Source organism: Dipodomys merriami, unplaced genomic scaffold (genome assembly GCF_024711535.1).
Source record: "Dipodomys merriami isolate MVZ:Mamm:240054 unplaced genomic scaffold, mDipMer1.0.p SCAF_60, whole genome shotgun sequence".
In the NCBI taxonomy this organism is placed as follows: Eukaryota; Metazoa; Chordata; class Mammalia; order Rodentia; family Heteromyidae; genus Dipodomys; species Dipodomys merriami.
The window spans coordinates 5,364,091-5,388,682 of record NW_027206180.1 but is presented as its reverse complement, the minus strand read 5'-3'; the positions used below and the strand labels follow the sequence as shown (position 1 = coordinate 5,388,682).

The 24,592-nt window shown below is 47.7% G+C and overlaps 1 protein-coding gene across 7 annotated transcripts in view; it reads left to right on the top strand.

Moving 5' to 3' along the window:
* Rbfox1 (RNA binding fox-1 homolog 1) overlaps nucleotides 1–24,592 on the top strand; it is a 1,026,253-nt gene that overhangs the window by 463,752 nt on the left and 537,909 nt on the right. The gene's annotated exons all lie outside the window — the stretch shown is intronic.

Here is a 24,592-nt window from a genome sequence, read left to right as displayed (position 1 = left end):
GTCAGCCAGGCAGGAACCCAGTTGGAGGTTCTAATGACCCCTTCGAGAAGAGTATTCCAACGCACCTTCCATGTGGCCACTAGTTTCAGTTCAAGCCCTCAATGCAGGGCCTATTTTGGCACTTGACAATGAGCCACGGAATAATTTAATGACTTCCTGGCTACAATATTCAGTGGCCAGTGACTGACTTAGCTTTTCTGCCACGGTAGAGCAATCATAGCGACACCTCCCCACCCACTCGCTCAGGGAGTTTGCATTCTGTGCGAAGCCAATCAAATCCAATACAGCCAGTCTTCAGAAATTCCATGGCCTCAAAAATAACCTTGTTCTTCTTGGCCTCACCCGTGCCGATTGTATAGAAGTCACTTAATAATAAAAGTTGGTCGGATTAAAAAAATATATCACTTGTATCAAAATCAATACACTGAGCAGGCTGGGATAAGAAGGGAAAAAAAAAGCTTGTTTCTTCTCTTTTTCCTTTCCTAGACTATCCTTTTATAAAGTTCTATTGCTTCATCTTGAACGGTACCAAGAAAGTCATTATCTGGCATTTAGTCAAGAAACAACCTGTAGTTCCTGAATACTAATGGATGCATTTCCCCCTTTATTCATTGGCAATTTTACAACAGAACATGGAAAAAAGCAAACTCTACAACCTCATCTGTTCAAACTTCCCAAAGATGGATTTCCATTCTGAGCCGTGAAAGCAGAGACGTATTCCTGATGGTAGAGAAATGAGCTTTCTGACCCCCAAATACTGGGCACACCGTTGTGACTTTTTCCAAGGTTCCTAAAATATTTATGGGAGAATAATCTGTAGAATAATGAATATAGCTTTCCAGTGGAGCAACAAATGTGCGCTATATTTTTGCTATTGTTTCTTATTAAATATTGATGGGTGTGTTTTTACGCTCGCATCCTAACTGGCCATTTACAGATGCTAAACAAGCACAGAGTCCAGTTGAGGAAAAATAATACCAGACCACTAAAAAGCAAAAGCAAACACATGACGAGGGGAGAGGAGGGAAGAGGTAAGTATCTTGTTTTTGCAGAGGTTACATTGAAAAGGAAAATTTAATGTTTGTTGATATGGTCCATTTTTCATAAATCCTTCATGTCTACATGTCCTAGAGAAAAAAGGGTGGTTTGGCTTGGAGGTATGTCTCTGTCTAGCACCTGGTAGAAACAGCTCTACCTTCCCTTCAGCGGGACACGAAAATGTAATTCTCTAATAATGGACATAAATACCGACTGTATCATGAAATGGCCCAGACAGATGGAACCAGACTAGTGGGGAGGCTGGACTTCCACTTCTTTTCAGCCCTTAAAGTGTCTCCTACTCCGTAGCCAGAAGCAAAGAAGTGACATCCCTCCATGCTTGGGATTAAGGATCAGTTCTGAGATCCAGGCAGGAAGCCCTGTTTGTGTGTGGCTGGACCCACGTCTCTAATTTGCACACGGCTGCCGAGCCCATGGACGGTGTTCATGCAGACAAGGGCAGCCCATGGCTTGGCCATCTCTCTCTAGGGCAAGAAAATGGAGGCTCGGGGTAGTTGCCAAAGTGTTAGGAATGATCTACATGGGACTTGAGACTATATGCTTTGTCTAGATGATGATCATGCGTTGGTCACAGCGGACATAGTGATTAGTAAAACTTGCCTCTCTCTCTCAAATACCCACCCAGAGTGTGTGATTGTGTGTGAGGCACGGGTAGGGCGGTTGGTTGCTCTAGGTCAAGAACTTAGACACACTTCTGCCAACAGTAGTTTCCAAATTTCTCTAGAATCTTGGCATGGCCCGGAGCAGACCTGAGCTGCGCTGAGGGGAAGGGTGGCCGACGGTTGAATCCCTCTTCCTCCCTGGTGTCTGGAGGGAAGTCGAAGCTGTTTCTGTTTCCAAGAGGGAAAGAGGGGCCAAGAAGACAAGAGCGTGGTTAAAGGGCATAGTGGAGCGTAGTGATTGTAATCTGTCCACTTTCCCTGCCCCAGATGTCAGTGTATTTGCTGTTAGAACCCAACGCTGCTTCCTCCGCCTCTTCTCCTGGACAGGCCCTTCCCAGATTACTCGTGGCTGTGCCCAGCTGCAAGTCTGCTTCTGCCCAATTGGCTCCAAACCCATTTAATCAGCATTGGGTTGTCTCCTCACAGATGACAAGCATTTCCAGGAATGTCTTTTCCCTCTGGCGGAGTAGTTAGGAGTATTGGAGGTGGCCGCGCTCCCTTCCTCCCGGCTCATGGGAAGAGTTGGGGGAGGTACTCGGCCATCACCGTCTCTCCACTTCCAGGACGGAGGCATGTGATAGAGCAAGATGGTGGAGTCATTTGTTACCGCAACCTTACTGAGTAGGGCCTGACAGCCGCACTTTTCTGTGTATGTATCCTGTGGGCATTCTGTTTCTGTATTTGTGGTTAAAGAAAGCCCTTGAGTTTCATGGGAGGGGTCTGTCAACAGGAGGGAAAGCAAAGAATGGACACCAAATGACCCCCAAAAGCCGACATGATCACCTCATAAGATCGCAAAGCTGTCGGGCTTCTGCAGAAAGTCTAAGCAACGCCTTAAGTTAAACTCTTCACCACATAGCTGCAAGAACAGGAACCCGTTCAAGAACTTTTCCGGTCATTTGGAATTTGGCATTAATACTCGCTGGATTGGTTTTTGCCGTTGATTGGACTTGTAGTAAATTTATTAATCTATCAACTCATTTCTGGAAGGGCAGCACAACACGGTAGATACTAAATTTTATTTGCCATAATTAACTTCAGACACGGTATCGCCTCTCTCTCCTACCCTCATCTGTCTCTCTGTCTCTCTGTCTCTGTTCTGTCTCTCTGTGTCTCTCTGTCTCTCTGTCTATCTCTCTGTCTCTCCCTCTTTCTTAGTCTCTGTCTCTGTCTCTGTCTCTGTTTCTGTCTGTCTGTCTGTCTCTCTCTCTCTCTCTCTCTCTGCCCTGTTAATATTTATTGGCTGATCCGGTACTTAATCATCAGAATTTTCCCCTTTACATTTTAAAACCAGTTCCCCATCTTCATGCAAAACAATGGCAGATGGGATGCACCTCCACTGCGTTTGCAGTGCGCTTGTGCAGGTCACAGGCTTGGGGGTAGGTGAAGCATTCACGTCAGGGGTGGTAACTTTTACCCTAAGTTTACATTGTACTTTTTCTTCTTAATTTTGTGTCAGGACTGACTCTTGAACTCGGAGCCTGGGTATTGTCCTTCAGCTTTTTGTTCTCCAGGCTGATGCTCTACCACTTGAGCCCTACCTCCACATTCAGCTTTTTGCTAGTGAATTGGAGAGAAGAGTCTCACAGACTGAACAGCAATCCTCAGATCTCAGCTTCCTGAGCAGCTAGTGGATTGTTTTTTTGGGGGGGAGGGGGTGTTGGTCATGGGGCCTGAACTCTGGGCCTGGGCGCTGTCCCTCAGCTCTTCAGCTCAAGGCTAGCGCTCTACCACTTGAGCCACAGCGCCACTTCTGGCTTTTTTCTTTTTTGCTTATGTGGTGCTGAGGAATTGAACCCAGGGCCTCATGCATGCAAGACAAGTGCTCTACCACTGAGCCACCTTCCCAGCCCTGGATTGTTATTTTTAAGCAAACGGGAAATGCCAACTTGCCAACAAAAATGCAAGGGGATCATGAAGTAGGTCCAGATGTGTTGCTCTGTTTGTCTGGGCCCTGCCTCTGAATTTAATTCTGACACTGTGAAGGCCAATGACACCTGAATCCTAGCCCAGAAGCCCTGGCCACTGCCAGTTTCCCTGCGGAAGTGCATTGTTGTCTGTGATCCACTCAGCGGGTTTGAAGCAGTTCAGTTATCCTGTGAATACAAAATCTTACTTTATACTCAGGTTTGATAACCAGTCACATTTCAAATCCTTAAATGTATCAAGGCCTCTGTGTCTAGCCCTCTGCACCCCTCCCTCCCTCCCTTCTTCCTTCCCTCCCTTCCCTCTTCCTTCCTTCCTTCCTTCCTTCCTTCCTTCCTTCCTTCCTTCCTTCCTTCCTTCCTTCCTTCCTTCCTTCCTTTCTTCCTTCCTTCCTCCCTCCCTTCCTTCCTTCCTTTTTCTTTCAAAAGTCCAAGTTCATTCTCATCTTTCCTTTCAATGAGATGGCTTGTATCCTTGTGAGATATTTTCTTAAAATCTTCCTGTCCGAATCAGGTCCCATGCTGGGACGTTGAGATACTAGGCCTTTAGCTCATGAACTTCTGGGACGTGATTTGACCCCTGACACTGAATCTTACAGGACCTGGGCACGAGCAAATCTCCCACTTGACCCTCAAAGCAGCCTCCGTGGTGTCGGCTCCTGCCACCCCTGTAACGCAGCAGGAGGCTGAAGTTGAAACAGCTCCAGAAAGACATGAGGCCTCTCCTAGCTGGCGATGAGGAGGTCAGCAGAATGAAACCCAGGCCCTGGCGTGGCTTACTGACACCCTCTCCAAAGGAAGGGATTTGGTTAGGCCTTAGACATAACGGAGAAAACCAAAGATCCATCCCCTGCCCCTCCCCTTTAAAAAAAAAAAAAGCAGAATCAACAAAGTCTGCAGAATTCCGTGCCTGGAAAAGTGATCATGTCAGTCCTCTTGCTTAAATATTTCAGCGCCTCGCCGTTCCCTGCAGGTTAAGACCTAAATTATTCAGCAAGAAAACCGGGGCTGCCCCCTGCTCCTGGATTCTTCATTCGGCTCCTCTCTAGCTGCAATCTGCCTGGCCACTTTGGTCCAGTAGGACCCAGCATTTGATCCTCTCCGCCTTAGCAATGTGTGGGGGGGGGGGTGGGGCAGGAGAGGATGTGTGGGAGGGAGAGAGCGGGGAGGGAGAGAGCGTGGCGAGCTTGTGTCCTGCCCTGCGAGCCCTGTGAAGAGCTCAGCCCCTTAACCAACCAGGCGTTCTGTGGCCTCAACTGGGAGAGAGGCAAGTCATCATAGCCCCTTCTCCAGGAATGCTGGGATGAGTCAGTGGGTTACTGGGGCCATGGCTCAAGAGGTAGAGCAAGTGGGAGGCCCTGAGTTCAACCACCAGTACCCTTCCCACTACCACCATCTTATCTCTTTTTCTTTCTCTTTCTCTTTCTCACATTATCTCTCTCTTTCTTTATATATATATATATATATATATGTATATATATATATATAATATTTATTTATATATGCCTAGTGTCTCATTCCTGTTATCTTCTCAAGGAGACTGAAATATGTGGGCCAAGTTTCAAAGCTAGCCTGGGCAGGAAAGTCCATGAGACTCTTATCTCTAATTAATCACTGGAAAAAGAAAAACACCCCAAAACAGGAAGTAGAGCTGTGGCTCAAGTGGTAGAGCACTAGCCTTGAGCAAAATAGCTCAGGGACAGCTCCTAGGTCCTGAGTTCAAGCCCCAGGACCAACACACGTAAAACAGTGTGGAAGCGGACAGGATAATAGGTGTAGATCCTTAGCACCTGATCGATCGATGCTTGAGGCCTGTTCGCATGGTGCCCACTGGAATCAGAATGTAAAGGACTGAGGCAGCCAGATGGAGGAACCCTTGGAGAGGGTGCCGGTGGCATCTTGGGGAGGGAGGACCTTCACTTCCTGTTTTCATTCCTTCCAAGGAGCCTCCTGCTGGTCCCCAGCGGTGACCAAACTTGCACTTCCCTGTTTCCTTGCTTCCCTCCACCATCCCTACCAGGAGTAAGAGTTAGGCCTGGGAGGCTTAAAGTAACTCCCTCTTTTGCTTAAGCCAAGACTAAATGACCGTTTCTCAAAGTGCGTGTCTGCTTCCAGAAGGCTGATCTGCAGATATTCCTCAGGACCCGCACGTCCCCTGACACGTCTGTATTCATGGACGGCTTCCAGAGAAACCATTATTGATGATGTAATTAATACGAGCGGCTCCAGTATACATCAAGCTGGTCATTAAGGCAGAGGTGGGGATGTAGTCATTTATATTAAAGATACATGCTCCGTGCTTAACTCAAGCAGTAGGCAGCACTTAGCACTTAGCTAAGAACCCTTGCTTTCCGACTCTTGACTTTTCTCAGTTGGATCTTCGTCCGGCTCACTTCACGCTGCCATTTTCATGGCTTTGTGAGATGGAGTCTTGCTCTGTAGCTCAGGCTAGCTTGGAACTGATCATCCTCTCTTGACACCCTACCAACAGCTGAGATTACAAGCGTATACCTCCATACTCTGTTTAAATTTCCCTCCCTCCCTCCCTCCCTCCCTCCTTCCCTTCCTTCCTTCCTTCCTTCCTTCCTTCCTTCCTTCCTCTCTCTCCCTCCCTCCCTCCCTCCTTCCCTCCCTCCCTCCCTCCTTCCCTCCCTCCCTCCCTCCCTCCCTTCCTCCCTTCCTTCCTTCCTTCCTTCCTTCCTTCCTTCCTTCCTTCCATCCTTCCTTCCTCTCTCTCCCTCCCTCCCTCCCTCCTTCCCTCCCTCCCTCCCTCCTTCCCTCCCTCCCTCCCTCCCTCCCTTCCTCCCTTCCTCCCTTCCTTCCTTCCTTCCTTCCTTCCTTCCTTCCTTCCTTCCTTCCTTCCTTCCTTCCTTCCTTCCTTCCTTCCTTCCATCCTTCCTTCCTTCGTACCTTCTTTCCTTCTTCCTTGGTATTGAAGTTTTAACTCAAGTCCACTGGCCTCGAGCCTCCCGCCCTCTATGCATTTGTTATGTTTTGAGATAGGGCTCCCTTTATCCCCCAGCTGGCAGAGACTGCGATCCTGCCAACCTGGGCTTCTCCATGTCTGCGGGTGTTGGCCCTGCACTGCCTCCCCCGGCCCTCATGCTCCCCGCTTAGCCGGGCTGACAGGCACACACCCAGCCCATTCCTCCAGATGGAATTTTGTGACCTTATTTTCCTTGGGCCGACCTGGAGTCACGATCCTCTGATCTCTCTTTCCTAAGTTTCTAGGATCCTAGGCTTGAGCTACTGCACCTGGCTTGACATATATACACTCATAATATATATATATATATATGTATATAACATATATTATGTATTATAATATAAAATAGAAACGTGTAATTAAGTAAATCATAGCTATTTTTTTTATTGTGAGGCTTGAACTTGACCTGGGCGCTGTCCCTCAGCTCTTCAGCTCAAGTCTAGTGCTCTACCACTTGAGCCATAGCACCATTTCCAGTTTCTGGTGGTTTATTGGAGAGAAGAGTCTCACGGACTTTCCTGCCCTGGCTGGCTTTGAACCACAATCCTCAGATCTCACCCTCCTGAGTTGCTAGGTTGACAGGCATGAGCCACCGGCACCCAGCTAATCATAGCTTTTTAAGTCACAAAGCTTAAAGACCAACTGCTTTATAATGCATTGATTTACAGACCTGGAGAGTGTTTCTCATTTCTCTACTCTCTTTCCTGTAGACGCCCATCTACAGGAATATTCCTTTCCAGTTTGTTGAGTACAAGGGTCCTTGGCCAGACAGCGAACCTATCTGAGCTTATCTTGAGAGGAAAGTATGGAAGCAGCACCCTCATGTACTTCTGATCTGAGCTCAGAGCTCAGAGCTGGCCTTCTCCCGCAGATCGGCTGTCCAGAAAGGACACACCGTAGCTCCCTAAGAACAATAGGATCCCCCCTCTTCTATAGTGGGCTCCCTATCAGTTCTTTTGCGCTAGCAGCATATGCAAATGAGGAGTCGTTTTCCCTTTTCCTGTTCTTCTTCCTTATAAACTTTACTTTTTATTCTAGGAACAAATGTTCTTTGTAGTAGGCAGCATGTTAAATGTTTTTAATAAACGCTTTGACTTAAGTTAGAGAGGAATAGCTTTACCCTTGGTGCAGCTGATACTGCCACGTGCCGGATTTCCAGTACCCGAGCAGATGGGGGGAATTGCAGGACTGGGGAGTCACACGGGAGGGGGTGTTTTTTTTTAAATGCCTGCAACAAATAGTCCTCTTGAGTGTACCCCACAGAGTGCTGTCAGCAGTGTAGCACCAGCACCTGGGGGAGAGTGAGCAGGGGAAGGAGGGAAGTCCTGGGACCTGCAGGCTGCTCACTGACCCCCACTCTGTCTCAGATGCGGGGCTGGGGGGGGCACAGGCACCCCGACAGCAAGGGTCCACCTAACTTTCCAGACTGTGGGTCCCATCACCCCCACCAGAGCTCCCAGCCTCGTTTGACCAGAAGCCATGTGCTATCCTGGCCCAGGGCCATCATTATAGAGATGGGGAAGGGGGAAGGGCAGATGTTTTCAAATCCTAAAGTTCCCAGGACAACCATCACGTTCCTCCCCGTGCTCCTTCCCCCCTGCCCCTCCTCCCCTTCCTGTTTCCCCTTCTCTTCCCCCTCCTCCTCTCCTTCTTCCAGCCATCAATCTGTAATCCATTCTCCAGGCCCAGGCAGATTGCAGAGTGGGGTCTTTGATATCACAGAGGACGTTTCGGAGTGGTTTTCACAGGGCTCAGAGGGTGGAAGGAAGATGTTTCTGGGTAAATCCTGCTGTGAGTCTGACCTTTCCTCTTGACCTAACAGGCTTCTCCTTACTGTGAGAAGCAAGATGGATGGGGGGGGGGGTGTCTTGTAAGACCTTCCCTGAGATACAGTGATGGCTTTGGAAGACTCAGCGTACGCTCTTCTGCCTTCTTAAGTTACCAGCACCATTAGCCATGTGTATGACCTAGTAGCTGTATGTGTACAAACACACACACACACAGACACACACAGACACACAGACACACAGACACACACAGACACACAGACACACACAGACACACAGACACAGACACACAGACACAGACACACACACAGACACACACACACACACACACACATACACACACACACATACACACACACAGACACACACAGACACACACAGACACACACAGACACACACACAGACACACACACACAGACACACAGACACACACACACACACACACACACACACAGACACACACACACACACACACACAGACACACACACACACACACACACACACACACACACAGACACACACAGACACACAGACACACAGACACACACAGACACACAGACACAGACACACAGACACAGACACACAGACACACAGACACACACACACACACACACACACACACACACACACACACACACACACACACACACACACACACACACACACACACACACACACACACACACCTTGGAACTCCAAAATCAAAGTGCAGACAATTCGTCATTACCTTAGCAAAACCAGTTTTCGGAACATGTTTCTCTTTTGGTCTGGGTCTCTTGAAATAATTGTTCATTTTATTATTTCTTTTCCTGTTCAATGTGGAAGTGTTTTCATAAGGAAGATCTTCCCCAGTAATTATAAAGAGATTCTCAAGCATCGCTCAAAGCTTTCACACCGTTTCCCAAGAGAGCATAAGTGTAGCTTCAGAAGCCAAGAACATTATACAAGGGTGGCATTTTTGAACATTTTATTTCTTTCTCTCACCAAAAAAAAAAAAAAGAACTTTTGTGAAACTGGTAGAAAGAAATAAAAATAAAAGAGAAGGGACAATGACACTTTATGGATTTATATCTGACAAAGTCTGATTCTTTCAATCTGTGGGCGATATAAACTGAAGAGGTCTGAAGCTATTTGAAAACTTTTTCATTTTTCTGTAAAAATAATAAAATAAAAATCCCAAACTGGACTGGAAGACACTTACCGACGTCCCCCTGGCCAAGCACTGGACGCTGTATATAGTCACTTACTGTCCTGGCTTTCATTTTGGGTTCAGGGAGAAATTAAGTTCCTGTGCAATTGCACTAGCTGTCGCCCCAAGAAATTTTATCTCCACCTCGTTTTTATTTGCTATTTGTCCTCTGGGTAAAATACTGCAGGTCCATAGGGCTGGCAATGCATTTTAGAGGTCCTCTAGTTCAGCCAGCTCTTCCTTGCAGGTCAGTATTTCAATGATACTTGGCACAGAGTTCTGTAGACTCTAAGATCCAAACGCAAGGCAGGGGAAGTAAGCCTGGAGAAGGGGCAGAGCTCATCAAAGGGGCTTGCTTGATTCCTAGGTCTAATTTTTCTCTGTGCCCCAACACATAGGAACCAACCCCTCTCGTATTTAAAACACAGGTGCATGGGCACGGGCAAAGCTTTCTGTTTTCTTTTAAACAGCTTGTCATTCTTCTTAGACTGTAAATCATTCTTCAGCAAGGCACGCATGACCCCAGATTTTATTGTAGTTTCCTTCTGACTGGGGCAGGTTGCTTGTGGGTAAGAATTCCAAGCCTTGAACCTATGCAAAGGCCGAGTCTCACTCAGCTGGACGGGAGGGGAAGGGCACCACTCCCAGGAGGCGCCATCTCCCAAGTGGTCTCTCTGCAACTTCCCGCCCCCCAAAATGGAGGTGAGGTGGAGCCCATGGACGCAGGGTGGGGCTGATGACCGGTATCGTCCCAGCCACACCACAGACATTGAGTCCAACCCTTCTGTTGAGATAGCCCTAGCCTCTGTCTTTCTGTTCTTCCCAGCCGGTGAATATTCCAGAAAGCACCCATGGATGGCCACGTGAACCATTTCCCTTTTTGATTTTGGCTGATTGGTGCAGTGGACTGAGGATTCTTTGGTGTTGCCAACTTGGAAGTCCCCCTCGCGCTGTGTAGGGGAACATGGCACCATATCTTTGTTTCCCCTATTTTTACTATGTACTTTTTAAAAAAAATGATCTTTAGCTGTATGGAGGTTTCAGTTCAATATGTCGGTCTGTGAGGACAAAGCATCTTGATGCATGACACCTCTGCTGTTTTTCTCCCCCATGTCTCCCGGCCCTGCCCATCCCCTTGACTACCTGAGTCCCTTTTCATGGACGTTGAATGTTGTGTTTTCTTTTCTATTTACTTATTTATTTTCTTTTTATGGTGGGGGAATGGGGATGGTCCTAGAGCTTGAACTCAGGGCCTGGGTGCCATCCCTGGGTTTCTTTTTTTGCTCAAGGCCTGTGTTCTACTACAGAGCCACATCTCTACTTCTGGCTTTTTCTGAGTAGTTTTATTAGAGATTAAAATCTCATGGACTTTCCTTTCCAGGCTGACTTCAAACCTTGATCTACAGATCTCAGCTTCCTGAGTAATTAGGATGACAGGCGTGAGCCACCAGGGTGGGGCTTGCGTGTCCTCTAAAGTAGCCTAAACCTAATGGATCATGACCCTGAGCTACTGGTTCATGACCTGAGCCCTGTGTTCCCACCCTTCCAACTCCTTGAAGAGGAATCGTCTTTGGCCAAGCACAATCCTCACAGTACTTCTACAGTCCCTTTTCAGTTTATAACAATAGAACTGGGTACTGAATGTATTTTATCCAAGGTTCTTCAGTGTTAAGGAACTGGATCTCTATAGAAGTAGCTTGATTAAAGGCAGTTTGTTTTAAAGAGACAGGGACAACCTCTCAAATGTGTGCAGACTGAGAGTGAGGTGCAATGTCTGATTTCATTCATGTGCAAGTCGGACAATGGGAAACCCATACGTGAGAATGTAATTTAAATGGAATTTATGGTGCATCGGGACATTTGGGACCTACACAAGTCTATCTTCTGCTGAGACATTTTCTCTCATGACCTCTATAAACCATCACCGTAGACAAAACGGTGCTTTATACTGTAAGACCAACGGAATGGAGTGTGGGGGAGGGGAATGGCTGAATGATCTGATAAAGTTAGTTGTCCAAGAGAAGGAGGGAGGGAGGGGGAAAGAGAGAGGGAGGGAGGGGGAAAGAGAGAGGGAGGGAGGGGGAAAGAGAGAGAATGGGTGTCATGGAGCTAGGGTGAGTGATGAGAGGGGTTAACCAAGGCTTGTGATACCACAATATATATAAAACCAAAATTCTTGCTAGGATAAAGCTGGATCTCTAGATAAGCAGATAGATTGATGAATGGATGGATAGATTCATAATAGATTCATTGACAGAGATTCATTGACAATAGATTCATTGACTGAGGCGGAAAGTGAACGTGATCATCTTCTGTGTACCTTTATCCTTAACCTTTACCGTCTCCTCCTCCTCCTTCCTTCAGTAGAACCCTCCCACTCCCTGCTTCTCCATTTTCAGTCACATCCCAACAGAGTCCCAGCCCTGTTTCCAAGAGGTGGTTTGACGGCCACCCCCAAGTGTCCTCCTCTCTGGCCCTTTGGACGGTCCTGCGTCCTGAATGGTTTTGTGAGGTCACTTTAAGTGGACGACCAAAGGCTAGCCCTTGATCCAGCATTGGTGTCTGGGATTCTCCAAGTCTGAGGTCTCTTCTGTCCTGAGTCGCAGCTTCAGTCAGCTCTTAATGAGAATTGTAGAAATCCTGTCTACCTTTTTTGTCTACATCCTTCTGTCCATCTAGAGCACACCCCTAAAAAACCCAATCAAACAAAAAAAACCCCCACATTTCCGGGGACAGTTGGCCCTGCGTTGGACTCTGTTGGCCATCTCATGAAATTTTAAACGGACATTCCAGACCCCACTCAAATATTTATGAATTGCAGTTTTTGTAAAAAGTAGTCACTACCAGATTGTATCAGCTTATTTCCCCTTTCCTCTCCCCTTCCATAGGCTTCTTAAAAGCCATTCTCCCTGTGTGTTGGTAATTCTATTTTGTTTATCAGTGAAGGTGGCTGAGCCAGAATAAGAAGTGTCAGGTTTAATTCTCCACCAAGGCACCAGAAACAGACGTCTTACAAGTAACATGTGCCTCACTCAGCTAAAATTAAACATCTCCACCTTTCCTGGTGTTTTCCACCGAGGATTTTCGACGTGCGCCCTTCTAGAACTCACAGAAACTCGGGAGAAGTCCTCATTCAACTATGGTGGTCTAGTCTGGACTTCTCATCAGCTAGAAATGCTGGCTGTACAGGGGAAAAATTAAAATAACGGTACTGTTGATTTTGTTTTTTAAAGTCAGGTCCTTTCCCCCACAGAGGGAATTCAGTTCAGAGCATAGGATACAGATTGGCATAATCCTTCTGCTTTTTTGAGTGATCAAAGAACAAGTCCCAAAGCACAAGAATCAGGGTTTCCTAAATCCCACTGGGTAGCTCTAAGAAAAATACAGAGCCACACTTTCTCCTCTGAGTAACAATCCCATAGATACAGGACTAACTCACTTAGCGATGTCTCTGGCCCCTATCAGACAAGGTAGTCTGGACACAATCAGTCGTGTCTTCCTCCAGAGGTCTGCAGCAAGCCAGTACATGTGACTGACAAGAGAAAGAATCTGAATTTCAAGGAATTAAATCAAGAAGGAAGCTTGATAGTTGAAGATCACAGCGGGGGGCGGGGGGTGGGGATCACAGTTCAAGGCCCAGCCCAGGCAGGGAAGTCCATGAGACTTCAACTGAGGATCTGTACAGTGCCTGGCACTGGGCAGCTCTTTAAAAACCATGAGCTCGAAATATCAATCCCATGCCACGGTTAACACCAACACTTCCAGTTGCCAAGTCATGCATATGAATTAAGGTGATGACCAGCCATGCATATTCATTAAGGGTATGGCCAGTCATACATATTCATTAAGGTAATGACCAATGGTGTTACAGATGCTCTCTGCCCATTACCTGTGGTCAGCCTTTGGTGTCCATCTCGGTCTGTGGTCACTGACACCCGTAGGCTGCCTTCTGCCCCTGCCCCCTCGTGGCCTCTGACACTGTAGGTTCTGAGAGGATGGGGCTGGGGTCGGACTACAGGCCCTGGGTGGGGAGGTTTAGAGAATGTGAGATGTTGACTAACACCCCCAACCCCCAAGGTTGCAGCTTGTTTTAGGGAGGTGTGGTAGGGACGCATTCGGAATCAGCTCTATCAATTATTCAAGAGTCATAATTCAGTCCGTATTAAAGATTTATTGCAACAAACTGAAAAACAAAATACAGACACAGAGGAAACACAAACAGGGCTCTGCCATCAAAGTCACTGAGCGTATATAAATTGCTCGTGCCGATGTGGGTAACCAGAAAAAAGAGAGAGAGAGAAATGCTAAAAGATCTCCTTGTTGTTGTTGTTTCTCAGTGGTGTGTGTGTGTGTATGTGTGTGTGTGTGGTGTGTAGGAATAGGTGTGTGTATTTCTGTGCAGGATGCAGGAGACATTTTCTCCTACCCTGGGTATGGAGACCCTGTTGGCTCAAAATTCCCACCCAAAGTGTGACCGTATGGCAGTTTCTCAGTCTTTGTCCCTGGTCTGTGGCCACGTGTCTGTCAGGAGTGTTGACACCTACGTGAAGAAGAACGCCCTTGTATTTAGAGCTAGAAACAACTCCTGCTCCATCTCTTCGGTCTTCCAGACCGCTCACAGCTGCTGAACGCTAGGGCCCTCCTGGTGTTCTTCTGTAAAAGGGGTGGAGTTAGTATTATCTAGAAATGGGTGACGTTTCCTAGTTTTATCTAGAAACAAGCGTAGGGCTGCTGAGCATACACAGCAGTTTCCTCTGGGGCTGCTGTAGCATTAAATGACTATTTAATCACCTCCAACTTTTATATGAATAGGTTAGCTTATATTACCATGTTAGAAGTATGCACACCCTTGAATGGAGTTAGGAAGTCGAAGACAGGTGCTTGGGTTTTGTATGTGACTAATTCTGATGGCCCAGGTGAGAAGTCAACAGTGAAGCAGAATTCTTTGTCTGGGCGCTGATTCTAGCTAGCTCTTGGACCTTAATGGCCGGATAACTTTGGAGCAAAGTTTTCTGAACTTTGTTTCCTTGTTTAAAAGGCTGAGAATGTGGGTCAGTGGCAGAGTGCTTGCCTAGCATGCCTGAGGCCCTGCGTTGGATTCAAAAACTAAATAATAAAAATAAATAAGTAAACATTAAAAAGACATTAAAAATGGACAGGTTCATGGAACCATCTTTGAGGTTGTTTATCAACAAGTTTATTCATAAACAACTCAGTATAGAGATGGTTGTGTGGAGCCAGCATGGTGAACTGGAGTTTATCAATGAATAATTAACCCACTTGCTACGTCGGCAGGTTCAAATACCTCATTATGCAATGTGCACCCTGTGCTGCTTTGTCTCGCCAGTGGCTTCCCCAATACCCTATTCTAAGTGATCATCACAACCTGCAGGACAGGCCACAAATTCCTCTCTGGATTTTTCCATTGTCAACTGAGACTCCTTTCTACCCAGGCTCCTGTTAGGGCCGGGTGGGGAACGGAGGGGATCAGACAGTTCTTGATCCTGAGATCCATCCTGAGACTATAATTTATAACAGAATGACAAGTTCATAGTCCCTCTAGCTGCCACCCCCTCACCCCCCACAGAAGGCTTCTGTTCCTGCAAAAGGATGCCCCTGTGCTGAGTGAGAGGAAAACCACACAAAATCTGTTACGAGCCATCTTCAGTAGACGAAAACAGCCGAGCCTATGGACTTTTCTGTTGTCACTGCAAAGAGATGATTTGTCACGGGGAAGTTCATTTGCTTATGCAGAGTAAGTGCTTCTGCGGACCCCAAGGAGATGAACTGCTCCTGGGTGAGATGGATTGAGAAGGAGGAGATGTCATCCTTCACCACGGCGTTGACTGCGTTAAGTAGAAAGTGGGAATTGGAGAAGAATGTTCTGGAGTTTCCCACGTGAGCTTAAGCGACGAACTGGGGTTTATTTTGCCATCTGGCTTTTAGGCAGGGATGGTTTTTTTCCTGTCAGAGGGAAAGAAAAAAAAATGGTACCTTCAGAGCCACTGTGAAACAGACATCTGTTTATCAGACCTTTGCCTGGATGGATTATTCAGAGTCTGCTTAAGGTGGCGCGCTACCCTATTTACAGAAATGGAATGTGGCACACCCAGAGTCGGTGTATATCTGTCTGCACAGAATCGGGTCCAGTGTTGGCATATATCTGTCTGCTCAGAATTGGGTGTCACGCTTGGATCACGGAGCGCTGGGATGCAGAAGGCTGGTGCTTGAGCATGAGGGATTGCCACTGCTTTCCTGCCCTAGGGTCTGGATTTCTGGGGCCTGATCTATAGAATTCCACATGGCCCTGGGATGCCCCCTTTCTTATTTCCACAGTTATCCTTATGGCTACTGTGGGAAGCTGCTCTTAGCTAATGGTGGTGATTGTGCACTTCTCAGACAAGTAAAAGCCTGGACTTCCAGATGTACAAAAATGCCCAAAAAGGAGATGATGTGCATAGAAATCAGGCCTCAAAAGATCTTCTCAGCCTACCGTGTTATCAAGATACTCATGCAAGAATGAACAAAGGCTGCAGCCTTTGTAGTACCCACTATATTTTATACTGAGTTGCTTCCCTTTGTTCCTTCCTTCTATCCACCTGTCCATCCATCATTCATCATCCATTCATCCATCCAACACCTACCCAACCACGCATCCATCTACCCATCCATCCATCCATCCATCTACCCATCCATCACTCATCCATTATCCATCCATCCATCCAACACACGTATGCACCAAAATATTGAAGATTTTCATTCTGCTCCACTCTGCCCCAGAGCTTTCAAGGAGAGACAGACAAAACAAAAGAATCACCACCAGGAACAAATAACTTCGGAGACACATGTTTCTGTGAGAAGAAATGAGGGTTTATGAGAGTCCTTTCTGGGAGGAGCTTGACCCAGTCCAAGGGGACTTCTTGGAGGAGACGACTATAATGATGTCCTACATAGAGAGCGGGAGCAGGCTCTTGCTCCTTGAAAGGAGAGCGTTTCTGGCAGAGAGGAGGCTGGTCGTGTGTGGAAGCTGGGCCTGCACAGCCACGAGGTCCTTTGTACTCTGCAGTGTGACTCGAGCCAGAAGGATTGGAGAAGGAGGCTCAGTGCAGAGCCCAGGCTGGGAAGACTCCCTGAGGTCTTGTTATTTCATTGGTTATTTGTCTTTGCATCCTGGGCTGTCTGGTGGTCAGCAAATGCGTTGGACAAAAGACGTGGTTTGAAGGAACTACTTCCAAAACGAGAGCAGGGTGGGGTGGAAGGGAGAGAATGTCCAGCTCTGCTTATCCTGGACTCTGGAAAGGGAGTTTCATCAGCGTATCCGAACATCTCCCGGGACTTTTTACTTCGGGTGACTAGGTGTTCACTTGATCAAACCAGCTGCCTCTTTTGGCCGGCTAGTGGCCGTGTTTGAAGCCCAGATGAAGGTGGCTGGTGGCCTACAGCCTTGGAGGGAGAGGAGGGCTGCGTGGCACCACTGTGCGGGTGGAGAGGGCCGCTAGGTTACTTCCCGCACAGGAAGTCTGTGGTTTACCCATGAAGCCGGTGGCCTGGAGCGCACAGTGAAGCTGGAGGCAAAGAGGCTCAAGACCCAGCGGAGGGCCTGGGGAGTAGCAGAAACCTCACGATCCAGGGAGAGCTACGGGGCTGCCACAGCCACCAGCTGCCCACGTCCCAGCCTGGGTGTGGGATGGGGACAAGGCGTCATTCTGGAGTGTGTGTGTGTGTGGGGGGGGGGGGGTTGGCCAGTGGGGACAGCCGGGCAACCGCATCTGCCACAGCTCTACCCAGCAAGGCAGACTGTGCCTGGCGGCAGCATCCTTAAACTCAAAATGGGGTGTGTGTGTGTGTGTGTGTGTGTGAGAGAGAGAGAGAGAGAGAGAGAGAGAGAGAGAGAGAGAGAGAGAGAGAGAGAGAGACAGAGACAGAGAGACAGAGACAGAGACAGAGACACACAAAGAGAGATAGAAGAGAGAAAAGAGTTTTGAGTGCCACCTTGGACATCCTTCCTGTGTTATCCTTATGCTTGTAAGTCCTTAACTGATTCCAGAGGTGTCTGGGATTGACCCTGTTCTCTCTCAGGCTGGAACACTGAGTTTATGAAATCCATCCGTCTTGCAGGTGGTTATTCTCTCCGCCCCCCCCCCACCTCCTAGCTTTTCCTTGATGTTTTCGGCACCACCCCTGGGGCTGCTCTGATGGCCAGCAGTAGGCAGAGAAGGCCAGCCCCCCCTGTTGCAGGCCCCGCTCCCCCTGCAGCTGGAGAAGAGCGGCTTCTTAGATTCTTCCTTGGTTCTGTGTTGGATGGGTGAAGTTTTGTTTTGGGTGTTTTGTTTTTTCTTTCCCTTTCTCTCCATCCACTACACTTTGCTATGGATTCTCCTGTCCTCCATTCTCAGAGACAACAGAACCATCATCTGCTGGATAAACACACACACCAGGGGACTGGCACTTCCCCAGCAACCCTGCCTGGAAGGCTTGTTAGGCTGTAACAGACTTGGAGGATTCCTTCAAGGGAGATGAAATTGAATTACTTAATAAACGTGGCACAACTTTCTTCCCTGGGAGTCGGTGCTGTTTATTTTTACTTTTTTTTACAAAGCCACGAAGACCGTTGACCACCTCAACTGAGCAGGGTTGTGCGACCTTTATTTGTGCAACCAGGATTCTCCCCCTCCCTTCCCCCCTCCTCTTTTCCCCCTCCCCTTTTGCTCAATAGCATTTGCTTCTCAGCTTCCTAATTGTGATAACTTAAAAAAAAATCATGTTGTTGGGTTACCCTTTTGGATCCTACAGCTCGCAGAGTGAACTTTGTTGTTTTGTTGTTGTGCAGATTGTTCTCTGTTTTTTGTTTTAAGTTCCTCTACTGTAGCAAGGTGAATCATTCATATTAGAAAGAATTTCAGACACGCCCAAGGCGTGTTCATCCTCTGCCGGAGAAAAGGTAGTCTGCACTGCCAAGCGGAGCCAGCCCTACCTAGGAGCCGTGCTGTTTGGGCATTATGTAATTAATAGCTGAAGGCTCTGTGTTGATTCCTTGGGCCGCTTTAATTCCATGAATGTAAGAATGGAGTCCATATAGCTTTTCCTCTGAAGGGTCCATATTTTCTGCCCTTGTGTTGCCAAGTTGAGGTTTTCGTTTTGTTTTGTTGGTGAGTTTTTTGGGCTAATTTATGATTTGTTGTTATTATGAAGGTGAGGTACAGAGGGGCTATCATTTCATAAGTACATTCATACCCCTCCCTGGCTGTCTCCTATTTTTTCACACATCCCCACCCACACGTTGTCTAGTTCATTTTCAACATAGTGTCTCCTGAGGACCACTGCTGTATTTGTTCATCCCTCGTCCCTCCATTTCTGTGCCTCTTCCTACCCTCCCAAAGACAGACAACCAAACTAGACGGAAAGAAAATGAAAACAAACAAAACAAAAAACACGTGTCCGTTTCCTGGAATTTACTTTGATAAATAGTATTTTCTAGGATCAGTGGCATGGAGAGAGGCCTAAGATGGGAGGCCTTGGCAGTGATCTGGAAAGTTCCTTCCCCTTTTTAAGTGAATCTCAGGAACATAGAGTTGGGAATACTCAGCCAAACTCCACTCGCTATTGCATTTTGGATACTTTGCTTTATCTTAGTGTGTGTGTGTGTGTGTGTGTGTGTGTGTGTGTGTGTGTGTGTTTGTTTTTGGTTCTGGTACTAGGGCTTCGGGGCCTGGCACCTTTGCTGAGTCTTTGTGCTCAAGGCTAAACACTCAACCACTTGAGCTACAGCTCTACATCTATTATTTTAAAGTTTAATTGGACATAATTGTCTCAAGGACTTTCCTACCTGGGCTGGCTTCAAGTGGCCAGCCTCAGATCTCAGCCTCCTGAGTGGCTAGGATTACAGGTGTGAACCACCTGCACCCAGGAATGCTTTTTTTTTTTTTTTAAAGTCCCACTGAGAACTACCAGAAATGATGACGTATTAGAGAAAAATGCCACTGTAAACCTGCAGAACATATGCACTGCTTGCAATCCCCCCCTCCCCCGCAAAAGCAAGTTATTAGCCCTTTCCCTCCAAAAATCTACATTGTCCTGTGGAGCAGAGGATTAAATATTTATATTTGTTTGCCGGGGTAATAAAATTGCATTCAATTATGTCCCAGGCAGTACCTAATGATTGTTGAAAACCCAGCGATAACACCAAAACTCATACAAAAACAAAAACACCGGATAAACAAGGCTGGAAGAAAATTATGGGAAAATAGCCCCTGGCTTGTGGAAATGAGATTTTATTTTGAAATAACAGCATATGCATAAAAAAACCAAGTTAGTTTATAAAAACCCGCACTCTAATCTCCAGAAACTTTGCTCTGTGTTTTTATTCCTTGCAAAGTATAAAAATAAGAAAAAGACAGAAAACAAAAGAAAGAAAGTGTATGTTAGGTTTGTAGCCAATCCTACCTTGGCTCATGGACTTAAACCTCTTAAGGACCTTGAAACATTTCTCTCTAAATTCTTGAGGTTTGCAGAATGATCATTTCAGAGTTAGAGCTCCATATGTATTGTAGAAGGTAATGAAAAGTAATTATATATATGTATATGCATACATATATACATATATACATATGCATGTATGTATATAAATACATATATATATGTATATATGTTGGTCCTGAAGCTTGAACTCAGAGCTTGGACCTTGTCTCTAAGCTTTTATTATTCAAGGCTCCTGCTCTACCACTTGAGTCACATCTCTACTGGCTTTAAAAAAAAAATTGGTGGTTAATTGGAGATAAGAGTGTCACAGACTTTCCTGCCTGGGCTGGCTTCAAACCTCGATCTTTACCGCTCAGCCTCCTGAGCAGTTAGGATTATAGGCCTGAGCCACTGGCACCTAGCTTATGAAAAAAATAAAATTAGGTTCATTGTCTCTGTAACAGGTGTTTAAAAGCTGCTGTTGCCAGGCCCAGGAATTAACTAAAATCAAGAGCAAAGCGTGACATCTCTGTTCTGGTTTTTGTATGAGTCTTTTTCTCTTTATTGGACACGTACAGGCCAGCAGGTAGACCCAGCACGTGAAGGTCCTGGAGGCACAAAACTCCAGCTTTATCTTTATCAAGTTGTTCGCCTCCAGGAATTCTCAAACAAGGGTGGCTTTGCTCCGGGCAGGGGCATTTGGCATTTTGCATTTTGTTCTGAGGAAGGCTCCCTTCCAGTCAGGTTAGGTGGTGGAGGACAAAGCCTCTGCATTCCTCAACAGAGTCCACAAGGCGGAAGGTTCCTTGGCCAGGTCAGGTGACAGAGGCAGCTGAGGCTGAGGACAGGATTTCTACCCGCCACCCTCAAGGAGGCCCCGTGCGTGTGCCGTGAGTTCGAATCTGGCAAACACCTTCCCGTTCAGGCCTTGTCACGTAAGAGCTGTGTGGTCTCCCAGGCAATGTGTCATTGCTTTAAACCTGGGCTTTTTCTGTGTGCAAAAAACGGGCCTGAGAATCCATGTAGTTAGCTCAGGGGTGGAGGGGGGGGGCAGGAACTCTGCACAGCACCACGTGGGGGCGGTTGCTAGTAATCCATTAGCTTCCCCGTACTCTTGGTCATGCCCCTCTGTAAACACCCCAGCCAGTAGCTTCCTGTCCTCTGGAAGCCCTGGGGCCCATGGGACGGTGTGCTTTGAGGAACCCTTTCCTCCCCCCCTTCCCCTCCCCCCCACCTCACCACCCCCCACCCTGCCCCATCCCTGGGGATTATATTTATCCACACCTTGGCTCTTTTGCTAAATATGTTTGCGTAGGATTTGCTTGGTGTTTGCAGAGCAAACTTCACCAGGCAGCTCCGGGTTCTCCAGGCGCCACGCAAGGTAAATCCCGTGAAGACGCGGTTTATCTGGCTGGTGGATTTCTTGTCCATTATTCAGACCTCCGGGAACCACGTGGCTTCCAAGGGGCAGGTCGTGGCGTGGACGGACAGCAGATCCCGGTGCGGCACGGAAGCCAGGGTCGGGGGTGAGGTGGGTGGAGAGATGGCACACGCTAGGAACGCAAGCCCGCAGGACTTAGAAAACAGAATAAAAGCAATCCCGAGGGAAGCCCGAGGGAGGTTGATCGTGTTTGTAGTTCATGCCCTTCCTTCCAGCTTCCAGAAGAACTCTCCAAAGCGTTGTGCATGGCAGTGCTGGGGATTGAACCCCGGGTCTTGCACAGGCCATGAAGTCTTTCACGAAGCCACATTTCTCCAGCTCCTCTACAAGATGTTTGTAAAGGCAACAAAAGGGAGCATTGTTTCCTATGTCCCTCTTCTCCTCCCTGTGAAGAAGAGGAGACAGAATTACCTCAAGGATGCTGCCTTGGGGGTATGCCAGAAAAGCAGCTGGAGGCTTTCCACTCCAAAGGCGCCCTATCGAGCTCAGGCCTCTCTCTCTCTCTCTCTCTCTCTCTCTCTGTCTCTGTCTCTCTCTCTCTCTCTCTCTCTCTCTCTCTCTCTCTCTCTCTCTCTCTCTCTCTGGACACTCATGGGGCCTCTGCAGAACTGCCTCCTTTCCCTCTGTGTCTTGGGCAGCACATCCTGTGACCTTGTCCTTGACCTTCGCAGTGAGTGATGCACTTCCTGTCTGAGCCAGGTTCACACCGGCTGCTGACAGGTGGACTGGAGATGGGGAAGGAGGTGTCTGGCACAGGAGAATGTCCATTCTGAGGAAAAGCGAGATCTTTCCGTGCATGATTAAGTATTTAGAAACAATGCCAAAAAATAGTTTTAAGAAAGGCTTCGGAAACCGTCCTCAGCTCACACGTGTAAATGTCCAACCAGAGGGCTTTTGATTCGTGTTCATAATTTTATCACGTGGGGCCACCATGCAGAAGCTGCATCTGGGGATGAGGAGATTTGGTTTCCCTTAAACTCTCTGTCAATAGGAGGACCAGGTCAAGAAGCTTTGTATTTCATTCCCTGGGGTCCCAAACCCTGGGGTGCAGTGTAACAGCTTTGTCTTGATATCCCTTCCCCAACACCACCTGAACAGTGATGAGACCCCCAACCCTGACCTCTGTCCTCTCCCCTCTCCCCAGCACCTGCCTGGCGCTCAGGGCCTCTTTTAATGAGGCAGAGAGACACCCCCTCCTCCTTCCCCCTTAAAGCTCCAGCCCCAAGGTGCTTGACCTTCCACATTCTACGAATCCACAGGCCCCTCGGGGTGTGGTTTGGCTGGCAGGTCTTTGTCTGAGCGGTCTTCTGTGCCCTGGCTCCATCCCTGGCTGGAGAAGTCCCCTTCTGGTCTGGCACACATGCCCACACGGAGTTTTGGGATTGCCAGTGGGTGTAAGTCCATGGTGGGAAGCAATTGTGTTGGGAACTCATCGCATTCGCCATGGTTGGCATGCAACATGGGTTACCAGCTCTGCGTGTGGTGTAACTGTGTTTCCAGGGAGGGCTGGGATCTATTAGCCAGGTGCCGGGTCTCAACTGTGCAACTTTTACAAAGGAAATTCTAAAGGCCTCTTGGGGTGAAGGGTATTGTAATTACGGGTGATTTATGCTCCCTGGCTAATGTATAACAAGGCTCTGTAGGAGGGTATTCTGTTTCACCAGGCCAGGGATACTAGGCGCAGACTATCTCCTGACTGGGAACGGAAACTCATCGTTTGTTTTATGTCTAATCTCTCCAACGCTAAAATATTTGGGACGAAACCACTGTGTGCCACCGCAAAGGAAATAGGAACGTCATCGGCGCACTTCTGACTTCAGAATGGATTGTCATTTGCTTCCAAAATGCCTCGCTGAGTTTAGCCGGCTTTCTCCTTGGGGCAAGGCTGGCTGTATCTTTTGGAGACAAGGGGTGGAAATAAAAAACGGTGGTCCTCATCAAGATGTCGAGACTAAGGAGGGATCGACGTGGTATTTAATCCAGGATAGCCCAAATCAAATTGCAAGCTCCACTGGTCAAACATCTGGCTTTGGGAATCCGGGAGGCGAGGGGGACAGGAAGGATTGAAGGAGGGAAGGAAGGAAGGAAGGAAGGAAGGAAGGAAGGAAGGAAGGAAGGAAGGAAGGAAGGAAGATAGCAAGATAGCAAGATAGCAATGGGGAGAGGAAACCTTTGTTCCCCGAGTCTCACCTCCAAATACTGCCTGGGCTGTTCTTGAGACATCTCTCTGGGTTTTCTGAGATAAATGGAAAACGTAGCCCCTGCTTCACCTGATTGTTAGAATAACCATTGGGTGATGTGTTGAACCAGTTGGCTAATCAGGGTGGAGCAAAGCCATGAGTCGCTGAACACGGCCCCCAAAGTCTCTCCAAGCCTTTCTCTAACTCAAGCCTGGCCATGAGTTTAACCGTACTCCAATCCAAGATAGCCCACCTCACGTGTTCCTCATCACCAATTTCCATTCTTATTTTCCTTCCAATTATTAATGATCATAACTAGCTTCGTTTGCACAGCCGCTAGTTAAGAAGGAGCCATGTCTCTCTTCTTGATTTGTATTTATGTAGAAAACCCAAATGGTCCCTTGGATCCCAGTCTTCTTTGGCAGGGATCTATCTGATGCTTTTTCCCCCCCTTCTTCTTTGTCTTTGATCCATATTTCATGCATGGAGATCACCATCCCATTCCTTCTGTGGGGAGGGACGCGAGTCACAGGAAGCTGGGCGCTAAGCGTGTGCGTTTCGGAAGTGCCCCCTCTCTTCGTGAATCGCAGTGTGGGGAGTTCCGCCAGTGGGCTTTCTCCCCATGCGTGCTGTCCCATGAGGGTTGAGGGGTTCCAGGCCCAGTGCGTCCGGCTGTGTTCAGGACCGCATGCTCTTGATGAATTGGGCCTGGCATGGTTTCAGCGGGACCCTTGGCATCCCCGGTGGAAATAGTTCACGTCCTCACAACCGGCTCCTCGTGAATCTTAGCTGCAGACATTTAGCTGCCTCATTCAGAACAGGGCTCAGGGGAAGACTTTTCTCTTTGTCAGGAAAAAAAAATTACCAAGGACGGAAGTCAAGTCTGGCCAAGGCTGAGGAGCTG